Here is a 12,273-nt window from a genome sequence, read left to right as displayed (position 1 = left end):
CCTGCACCACAGCCTACAGCACAACCTGCACCACAACCTGCACCACAACCTGAGCCACAACCTGCGCAACAACCTGCACAACAACCTGCACCACAACCTGCATCACCACCAGCACCACAACCTGCACCACAACCTGAGCGACAACCTGCACAACAACCTGCAAAACAACCTGCACCACAACCTGCACCACAACCAGCGCCACAACCAGCCCCACAACCTGCACCACAACCTGCACAACAACCTTCATCACAACCTGCACCACACCTGTATCACAACCAGCATCACAACCTGCACCACAACCTGAGCCTAAACCTGCACCACAACCTGCACCAACAACCAGCACCACAACCAGCACCACAACCTTCACTACAACCAGCACCACAACCTGCACCACAGCCTGCACCACAACCTGCACCACAACCTGCACCACAACCTGAGCCAAAACCTGCACCACAACCCTGCACCACAGCCTGCACCACAACCTGCACCACAACCTGCACCACAACCTGAGCCAAAACCTGCACCACAACCTGAGCCACAACCTGCAAAACAACCTGCACAACAACCTGCACCACAACCTGCACCACAACCTGCACCACAACCTGCACCACAACCTGCACTACAACCTTCACCACAACCTGCACCACAACCTGCACCACAACCTGCACCACAACCTGCACTACACCCTAGACCACATCCTGCACAATAACCTGCACCACAACCTGCACCACAACCAGCACCACAACCTGCACCACAACCTGAGCTACAACCAGCACCACAACCTGCACCACAACCTGCACAATAACCTAAACAACAACCTGCATTACGCCCTGCACCACAACCTGCACCACAACCTCGAGCACAACCTGCACAACAACCTGTACCACAACCTGCACCACAACCTGCACCACAACCTGCACCACAACCTGATCCAACACCTGCACCACAACCTGCACCACAACCTGCACCACAACCTGCACCACTACCTGCACTACAACCTGAACTACAACCTGCACCACAACCTGCACCACAACCTGCACCACAACCTGCACCACAACCTGCACCACAACCTGCCCCACAACCTGCACCACAACCTTCAACACAACCTGCACCACAACCTGCACTACAACCTGCACCACAACCTGCACCACAACCTGCACTACAACCAGCACTACAACCTGCACAACAACCTGCACTACAACTAGCACCACAACCTGCACCACAACCTGCACCACAACCTGCACCACAACCAGCCCCTCAACCTGCACCACAACCAGCACCACAACCTGCACCACAACCTGCACCACATTCTGCACCACAACCAGCCCCTCAACCTGCACCACAACCTGCACCACAACCAGCACCACAACCAACACCACAACCTGCACTACAACCTGCACAACAACCTGTACCACAACCTGCACCACAACCCGCACCACAACCTGAGCCAACACCTGCACCACAACCTGCACCATAACCTGCACCACAACCTGCACCACTACCTGCACTACAACCTGCACCACAACCTGCACCACAACCTGCACCACAACCTGCACCACAACCTGTATTACAACCAGCACCACAACCTTCACCACAACCTGCACCACAACCTGCACTACAACCAGCACTACAACCTGCACCACAACCTGCACCACATCCTGAACTACAATCCTGCATTACAATCTGCACCACAACCTGCACCACAACCTGCACCACAACCTGCACCACAACCTGCACCACAACCTGGACTACAACCAGCACCACAACCTGGACCACAACCAGCACCACGACCAGCACCACAACCAGCACCACAACCAGCACCACAACCTGCACTACTACCTGCACCACAACCTGCACCACAACCTGCACCACAACCTGCTCCACAACCTGCACCACAACCAGCATTACAACCTGCACCACAACCTGCACCACAACCTGCACCACAACCAGCACCACAACCTGCACCACAACATGCAACACAACCTGCACTACAACCTGCACCACAACCTGCTCCACAACCTGCACCAAAACCAGCACTACAACCTGCCCCACAACCTGCACCACAACCTGCACCACAACCAGCACCACAACCTGCACCACAACCTGCAACACAACCTGCACTACAACCTGCACCACAACCTGCACCACAACCTGCACCACAACCTGCATTACAACCTGCACCACAACCAGCAACACAACCTGCACCACAACCTGCACCAAAACCTCGACCACAACCTGCACCACAACCTCGACCACAACCTGCGCTACAACCTGCACCACAACCTCGAATACAACCTGCACCACAACCTGCGCCACAACCAGCGCCACAACCAGCCCACAACCTGCACCACAACCTGCACAACAACCTGCATCAAAACCAGTACCACAACCTACACCACAACCAGCACCACAACCAGCACCACAATCTTTATCACGACCAGCACCACAACCTGCACAACAGCCTGCACCACAACCTGCACCACCACCTGCACTACAACCTGAGCTAAAACCTGCACCAAAAGCTGAGCCAAAACCTGCACAACAACCTGCACAACAACCTGCACCACAACCTGCACCACAACCCGCATCACCACAAGCACCACAACCTGCACCACAACCTGAGCCACAACCTGCACAACAACCTGCACCACAACCTGCAACACAACCTGCATTACAACCTGCACTACAACCTGCACCGCAACCTGCACCACAACCTGCACCACAACCTGCACCACAACCTCGACAACAACCTGCACCACAACCGCGACCACAACCTGCGCCACAACCTGCACCACAACCTGCACCACAACCTGCACCACAAACTGCACCACAACCTGCACCACAAACCTGCACCACAACCTGCAAACACAACCTGCACCACAACCTCACTACAACCTGCACCGCAACCTGCACCACAACCTGCATCACAACCTCGACAACAAAGTGCACCACAACCTCAGCCACAACCTGCGCCATAACCTGTTTCACAACCTGCACCACAACCTGCCCACAACCTGCATCACAACCAGATACCACAACATGCACCACAACCTGCACCCACAACCTGCATTACATCCAGCACCACAACCTCGACCACAACCTGCAACCACAAACTGCACCACAACCAGCACCACAACCTCGACCACAACCTGCACCACACCTGCACCACAAACCTGCACCACAACCTGCACCACAACCTGTAACACAACCTGCACCACAACCTGCACTACAACCTGCACCGCAACCTGCACCACAACCTGCCCACAACCTGCACCACAACCTGCACCACAACCTCGACAACAACCTGCACCACACCTCGACCACAACCTGCGCCACAACCTGCACCACAAACCTCGAATAAACCTGCACCACAACCTGCGCCACACCAGCGCCACAACCAGCCCCACAACCTTAACCACAACCTGCACAACACCTTCACCACAACCTGCACCACAACCTGCATCACAACCAGCATCACAACCTGCACCACAACCTGAGCTAAAACCTGCACCACAGCCTGCACCACAACCTGCACCACAACCTGCACCACAACCTGCACCACAACCTGCACCACAACCAGCACCACAACCAGCACCACAGCCTGCACCACAACCTGCACCACAACCTGCACCACAACCTAGCCAAAACCTGCACCACAACCTGAGCCACAACCTGCACCACAACCTGCACCACAACCAGCACCACAACCTGAGCCACAACCTGCACCACAACCTGCACAACAGCCTGCACCACAACCTGCACCACAACCTGCACCACAACCTGCACCACAACCTGCACCACAACCAGCACCACAACCAGCACCACAGCCTGCACCACAACCTGCACCACAACCTGCACCACAACCTGCGCCATAACCTGTTTCACAACCTGCACCACAACCTGCACCACAACCTGCATCACAACCAGCACCACAACATGCACCACAACCTGCACCACAACCTGCATTACATCCAGCACCACAACCTCGACCACAACCTGCACCACAACCTGCACCACAACCAGCACCACAACCTCGACCACAACCTGCACCACAACCTGCACCACAACCTGCACCACAACCTGCACCACAACCTGTAACACAACCTGCACCACAACCTGCACTACAACCTGCACCGCAACCTGCACCACAACCTGCACCACAACCTGCACCACAACCTGCACCACAACCTCGACAACAACCTGCACCACAACCTCGACCACAACCTGCGCCACAACCTGCACCACAACCTCGAATACAACCTGCACCACAACCTGCGCCACAACCAGCGCCACAACCAGCCCCACAACCTGAACCACAACCTGCACAACAACCTTCACCACAACCTGCACCAACAACCTGCATCACAACCAGCATCACAACCTGCACCACAACCTGAGCCAAAACCTGCACCACAGCCTGCCACCACAACCTGCACCACAACCTGCACCACAACCTGCCACACAACCTGCACCACAACCAGCACCACAACCAGCACCACAGCCTGCCCACAACCTGCACACAACCTGCACCACAACCTAAGCCAAAACCTGCACCACAACCTGAGCCACAACCTGCACCACAACCTGCACCACAACCAGCACCACAACCTGAGCCACAACCTGCACCACACCTGCACAACAAGCCTGCACCACAACCTGCACCACAAACCTGCACCGACAACCTGCACCACAACCTGCACCACACCAGCACCACAACCAGCACCACAGCCTGCACCACAACCTGCACCACAACCTGCACCACAACCTGAGCCAAAACCTGCACCACAACCTGAGCCACAACCTGCACCCAACCTGCACCACAACCAGCACCACAACCTGAGCACAACCTGCACCACAACCTGAGCCACAACCTGCGCAACAACCTGCACAACAACCTGCACCACAACCTGCATCACCACCAGCACCACAACCTGCACCACAACCTGAGCGACAACCTGCACAACAACCTGCAAAACAACCTGCACCACAACCTGCACCACAACCAGCGCCACAACCAGCCCCACAACCTGCACCACAACCTGCACAACAACCTTCATCACAACCTGCACCACACCTGTATCACAACCAGCATCACAACCTGCACCACAACCTGAGCCTAAACCTGCACCACAACCTGCACCACAACCAGCACCACAACCAGCACCACAACCTTCACTACAACCAGCACCACAACCTGCACCACAGCCTGCACCACAACCTGCACCACAACCTGCACCACAACCTGAGCCAAAACCTGCACCACAACCTGCACCACAGCCTGCACCACAACCTGCACCACAACCTGCACCACAACCTGAGCCAAACCTGCACCACAACCTGAGCCACACCTGCAAAACAACCTGCACAACAACCTGCACCACAACCTGCACCACAACTTCGACCACAACCTGCACCACAACCTGCACTACAACCTTCACCACAACCTGCACCACAACCTGCACCACAACCTGCACCACAACCTGCACTACACCCTAGACCACATCCTGCACAATAACCTGCACCACAACCTGCACCACAACCAGCACCACAACCTGCACCACAACCTGAGCTACAACCAGCACCACAACCTGCACCACAACCTGCACAATAACCTAAACAACAACCTGCATTACGCCCTGCACCACAACCTGCACCACAACCTCGAGCACAAACCTGCACAACAACCTGTACCACAACCTGCACCACACCTGCACCACAACCTGCACCACAACCTGATCCAACACCTGCACCACAACCTGCACCACAACCTGCACCACAACCTGCACCACTACCTGCACTACAACCTGAACTACAACCTGCACCACAACCTGCACCACAACCTGCACCACAACCTGCACCACAACCTGCACCACAACCTGCCCACAACCTGCACCACAACCTTCAACACAACCTGCACCACAACCTGCACTACAACCTGCACCACAACCTGCACCACAACCTGCACTACAACCAGCACTACAACCTGCACAACAACCTGCACTACAACTAGCACCACAATCCTGCACCACAACCTGCACCACAACCTGCACCACAACCAGCCCCTCAACCTGCACCACAACCAGCACCACAACCTGCACCACAACCTGCACCACATTCTGCACCACAACCAGCCCTCAACCTGCACCACAACCTGCACCACAACCAGCACCAACAACCAACACCACAACCTGCACTACAACCTGCACAACAACCTGTACCACAACCTGCACCACAACCCGCACCACAACCTGAGCCAAACACCTGCACCACAACCTGCACCATAACCTGCACCACAACCTGCACCACTACCTGCACTACAACCTGCACCACAACCTGCACCACAACCTGCACCACAACCTGCACCACAACCTGTATTACAACCAGCACCACAACCTTCACCACAAACCTGCACCATAACCTGCACTACAACCAGCACTACAAACCTGCACCACAACTGCACCACAACCTGAACTACAACCTGCATTACAATCTGCACCACAACCTGCACCACAACCTGCACCACAACCTGCACCACAACCTGCACCACAACCTGGACTACAACCAGCACCACAACCTGGACCACAACCAGCACCACGACCAGCACCACAACCAGCACCACAACCAGCACCACAACCTGCACTACTACCTGCACCACAACCTGCACCACAACCTGCACCACAACCTGCTCCACACCTGCACCACAACCAGCATTACAACCTGCACCACAACCTGCACCACAACCTGCACCACAACCAGCACCACAACCTGCACCACAACATGCAACACAACCTGCACTACAACCTGCACCACAACCTGCTCCACAACCTGCACCAAAACCAGCACTACAACCTGCCCCACAACCTGCACCACAACCTGCATAACAACCAGCACCACAACCTGCACCACAACCTGCAACACAACCTGCACTACAACCTGCACCACAACCTGCACCACAACCTGCACCACAACCTGCATACAACCTGCACCACAACCATGCAACACAACCTGCACCACAACCTGCACCACAACCTGCACCACAACCTGCACCACAACCTCGACCACAACCTGCGCTACAACCTGCACCACAACCTCGAATACAACCTGCACCCACAACCTGCGCCACAACCAGCGCCACAACCAGCCCCACAACCTGCACCACAACCTGCACAACAACCTGCATCAAAACCAGTACCACAACCTGCCACCACAACCAGCACCACAACCAGCACCACAATCTTTATCACGACCACACCACAACCTGCACAACAGCCTGCACCACAACCTGCACCACAACCTGCACTACAACCTGAGCTAAAACCTGCACCAAAAGCTGAGCCAAAACCTGCACAACAACCTGCACAACAACCTGCACCACAACCTGCACCACAACCCGGCATCACCACAAGCACCACAACCTGCACCACAACCTGAGCCACAACCTGCACAACAACCTGCACCACAACCTGCAAACACAACCTGCATTACAACCTGCACTACAACCTGCACCGCAACCTGCACCACAACCTGCACCACAACCTGCACCACAACCTCGACAACAACCTGCACCACAACCGAGACCACAACCTGCGCACAACCTGCACCACAACCTGCACCACAACCTGCACCACAACAACCTGCTGGTTGTGGTGCAGGTTGTTGTGCAGGTTGTGGTGCAGGTTGTAGTGCAGGTTGTGGTGCAGGTTGTGGTGCAGGTTGTTGTGCAGGTTGTGGTGCAGGTTGTGTGCAGGTTGTGGTGCAGGTTGTGGTGCAGGTTGTAGTGCAGGTTGTGGTGCAGGTTGTAGTGCAGGTTGTGGTGCAGGTTGTGGTGCAGGTTGTGTGCAGGTTGTTTTGCAGGTTGTGGCTCAGGTTGTGGTGCAGGTTTTGGCTCAGGTTGTGGTGCAGGTTGTGGGCAGGTTGTGGTGCAGGCTGTGGTGCAGGTTGTGGTGCAGGTTTTGGCTCAGGTTGTGGTGCAGGTTGTGGTGCAGGTTGTGGTGCAGGCTGTGGTGCAGGTTGTGGTGCTGGTTGTAGTGAAGGTTGTGGGCTGGTTGTGGTGCTGGTTGTGGTGCAGGTTGTGGTGCAGGTTTAGGCTCAGGTTGTGGTGCAGGTTGTGATGCTGGTTGTGATACAGGTAGTGGTGCAGGTTGTGATGAAGGTTGTTGTGCAGGTTGTGGTGCAGGTTGTTGGCAGGTTGTGGCTGGTGTGGTGCAGGTTGTGGTGCAGGTTGTGGTGCAGGTGTGTGCTCAGGTTGTGGTGCAGGTTGTGGTGCAGGTTGTTGTGCAGGTTGTTGTGCAGGCTTGTTGTGCAGGTTGTGGTGCAGGTTGTGGCTCAGGTTGTGGTGCTGGTTGTGGTGCAGGTTGTGGTGCAGGTTGTGGCTCAGGTTGTGGTGCAGGTTTTGGCTCAGGTTGTGGTGCAGGTTGTGGTGCAGGTTGTGGTGCAGGCTGTGGTGCTGGTTGTGGTGCTGGTTGTGGTGCAGGTTGTGGTGCAGGTTGTGGTGCAGGTTGTGGTGCAGGTTGTGGTGCAGGCTGTTGTGCAGGTTGTGGTGCAGGTTGTGGCTCAGGTTGTGGTGCTGGTTGTGGTGCAGGTTGTGGTGCAGGTTGTGGCTCAGGTTGTGGTGCAGGTTTTGGCTTAGGTTGTGGTGCAGGTTGTGGTGCAGGTTGTGGTGCAGGCTGTGGTGCTGGTTGTGGTGCTGGTTGTGGTGCAGGTTGTGGTGCAGGTTGTGGTGCAGGTTGTGGTGCAGGTTGTGGTGCAGGCTGTGGTGCAGGTTTTGGCTCAGGTTGTGGTGCAGGTTGTGATGCTGGTTGTGATGCAGGTTGTGGTGCAGGTTGTGGTGAAGGTTGTTGTGCAGGTTGTGGTTCAGGTTGTGGGGCTGGTTGTGGCGCTGGTTGTGGCGCAGGTTGTGGTGCAGGTTGTATTCGAGGTTGTGGTGCAGGTTGTGGCGCAGGTTGTGGTCGAGGTTGTGGTGCAGGTTGTTGTCGAGGTTGTGGTGCAGGTTGTGGTGCAGGTTGTGGTGCAGGTTGTGGTGCAGGTTGCGGTGCAGGTTGTAGTGCAGGTTGTGGTGCAGGTTGTGTTACAGGTTGTGGTGCAGGTTGTGGTGCAGGTTGTGGTGCAGGTTGTGGTGCAGGTTGTGGTCGAGGTTGTGGTGCTGGTTGTGGTGCAGGTTGTGGTGCAGGTTGTGGTCGAGGTTGTGGTGCTGGATGTAATGCAGGTTGTGGTGCAGGTTGTGGTGCATGTTGTGGTGCTGGTTGTGATGCAGGTTGTGGTGCAGGTTGTGGTGCAGGTTGTGAAACAGGTTATGGCGCAGGTTGTGGTCGAGGTTGTGGTGCAGGTTGTTGTCGAGGTTGTGATGCAGGTTGTGGTGCAGGTTGCGGTGCAGGTTGTAGTGCAGGTTGTGGTGCAGGTTGTGTTGCAGGTTGTGGTGCAGGTTGTGGTGCAGGTTGTGGTGCAGTTTGTGGTGCAGGTTGTGGTGCAGGTTGTGGTGCAGGTTGTGGCGCAGGTTGTGGTCGCGGTTGTGGTGCAGGTTGTTGTCGAGGTTGTGGTGCAGGTTGTGGTGCAGGTTGTGGTGCAGGTTGCGGTGCAGGTTGTAGTGCAGGTTGTAATGCAGGTTGTGTTGCAGGTTGTGGTGCAGGTTGTTGTGCAGGTTGTGGCTCAGGTTGTGGTGCAGGTTGTGGTGCTTGTGGTGATGCGGGTTGTGGTGCAGGTTGTGGTGCAGGTTGTTGTGCAGGTTGTTGTGCAGGTTTTGGCTCAGCTTTTGGTGCAGGTTTTAGCTCAGGTTGTAGTGCAGGTGGTGGTGCAGGTTGTGGAGCAGGCTGTTGTGCAGGTTGTGGTGCTGGTCGTGTTAAAGATTGTGGTGCTGGTTGTGGTGCTGGTTGTGGTGCAGGTTGTGGTACTGGTTTTGATGCAGGTTGTTGTGCAGGTTGTGGTGCAGGTTGTGGGGCTGGTTGTGGTGCTGGTTGTGGCGCAGGTTGTGGTGCAGGTTGTATTCGAGGTTGTGGTGCAGGTTGTAGCGCAGGTTGTGGTCGAGGTTGTGGTGCAGGTTGTGGTCGAGGTTTTGGTGCAGGTTGTGGTGCAGGTTGTGGTGCAGGTTGTGGTGCAGGTTGTGTTGCTGGTTGTGGTGCAGGTTGTAATGCAGGTTGTGGTGCAGGTTGTGGTGCAGGTTGTGGTGCAGGTTGTAGTGCAGGTTGTGTTGCAGGTTGTGGTGCAGGTTGTGGTGCTGGTTGTGGTGCAGGTTGTGGTGCAGGTTGTGGGGCAGGTTGTAGTGCTGGTTTTGGTGCAGGTTGTGGAGCAGGTTGTGGTGCAGGTTGTAGTGCAGGTTGTGTTGCATGTTGTGGTGCAGGTTGTGGTGCTGGTTGTGGTGCAGGTTGTGGTGCAGGTTGTGGTGCAGGTTGTAGTGCTGGTTGTGGTGCAGGTTGTGGAGCAGGTTGTGGTGCAGGTTGTGGTGCAGGTTGTGGTGCAGGTAGTAGTGCAGGTTGTGGTGCTGGTTGTGGTGCTGGTTGTGGTGCTGGTTGTGGTGCTGGTTGTGGTGCTGGTCGTGGTGCTGGTTGTGGTCCAGGTTGTGGTGCTGTTGTAGTCCAGGTTGTGGTGCAGGTTGTGGTGCAGGTTGTGGTGCAGGTTGTGGTGCAGATTGTAATGCAGATTGTAGTTCAGGATGTGGTGCAGGTTGTGGTGCAGGTTGTAGTGCTGGTTGTAGTGCAGGTTATGGTGCAGGTTGTGGTGAAGGTTGTGGTGCTGGTTGTAATACAGGTTGTGGTGCAGGTTGTGGTGCAGGTTGTGGTGCAGGTTGTGGTGCAGGTTGTAGTGCAGGTAGTGGTGCAGGTTGTGGTGCAGGTTATGGTGCAGGTTGTGGTGCAGGTGTTGGCTCAGGTTGTGGTGCGGGTTGTGGTGCAGGTTGTGGTACAGGTTGTTGTGCAGGTTGTAGTGCAGGTTGTGGTGTTGGTTGTGGTGCTGGTTGTGGTGCAGGTTGTGGTGCAGGTTGAGGGGCTGGTTGTGGTGCAGAATGTGGTGCAGGTTGTGGTGCAGGTTGTGGTGCTGGTTGTGGTGCAGGTTGAGGGGCTGGTTGTGGTGCAGGTTGTGGTGCAGGTTGTGGTGCAGGTTGTGGTGCTAGTTGTAGTGCAGGTTGTTGTGCAGGTTGTAGTGCTGGTTGTAGTGCAGGTTGTGGTGCAGGTTGTGGTGCAGGTTGTAGTGCAGGTTGTGGTGCAGGTTGTGTTGAAGGTTGTGGTGCAGGTTGTGGGGCAGGTTGTGGTGCAGGTTGTGGTGCAGGTTGTGGTGCAGGTTGTGGTGCAGGTTGTGGTGCAGGTTGTAGTTCAGGTTGTAGTGCAGGTAGTGGTGCAGGTTGTGGTGCAGGTTGTGGTGCAGGTTGTGGTGCAGGTGTTGGATCAGGTTGTGGTGCAGGTTGTGGTGCAGGTTGTGGTGCAGGTTGTGGTACAGGTTGTTGTGCAGGTTGTGCTCGAGGTTGTGGTGCAGGTTGTGGTGCAGGGCGTAATGCAGGTTGTTGTTTAGGTTATTGTGCAGGTTGTGGTGCAGGTTGTGGTGCTGGTTGTAGCTCAGGTTGTGGTGCAGGTTGTGGTGCTGGTTGTGGTGCAGGTTGTGGTGCAGGTTATTGTGCAGGATGTGGTCTAGGGTGTAGTGCAGGTTGTGGTGCAGGTTGTGGTGCAGGTTGTGGTGCAGGTTGTGGTGAAGGTTGTAGTGCAGGTTGTGGTGCAGGTTGTGGTCGAAGTTGTGGTGCAGGTTGTGGTGCAGGTTGTTGTGCAGGTTGTTTTGCAGGTTGTGGCTCAGGTTGTGGTGCAGGTTTTGGCTCAGGTTGTGGTGCAGGTTGTGGTGCAGGTTGTGGTGCAGGCTGTGGTGCAGGTTGTGGTGCAGGTTTTGGCTCAGGTTGTGGTGCAGGTTGTGGTGCAGGTTGTGGTGCAGGCTGTGGTGCAGGTTGTGGTGCTGGTTGTAGTGAAGGTTGTGGTGCTGGTTGTGGTGCTGGTTGTGGTGCAGGTTGTGGTGCAGGTTTAGGCTCAGGTTGTGGTGCAGGTTGTGATGCTGGTTGTGATACAGGTGTGGTGCAGGTTGTGATGAAGGTTGTTGTGCAGGTTGTGGTGCAGGTTGTGGGGCTGGTTGTGGCGCTGGTTGTGGTGCAGGTTGTGGTGCAGGTTGTTTTGCAGGTTGTTGTGCAGGTTGTCGCTCAGGTTGTGGTGCAGGTTGTGGTGCTGGTGGTGATGCAGGTTGTGGTGCAGGTTGTTGTGCAGGTTGTTGCGCAGGTTGTGGCTCAGGTTGTGGTGCAGGTTGTGCAGG

The sequence above is a fragment of the Procambarus clarkii genome, unplaced genomic scaffold (genome assembly GCF_040958095.1).
Source record: "Procambarus clarkii isolate CNS0578487 unplaced genomic scaffold, FALCON_Pclarkii_2.0 HiC_scaffold_1436, whole genome shotgun sequence".
Taxonomy (NCBI): domain Eukaryota; kingdom Metazoa; phylum Arthropoda; class Malacostraca; order Decapoda; family Cambaridae; genus Procambarus; species Procambarus clarkii.
This window is presented reverse-complemented; position numbering follows the sequence as displayed.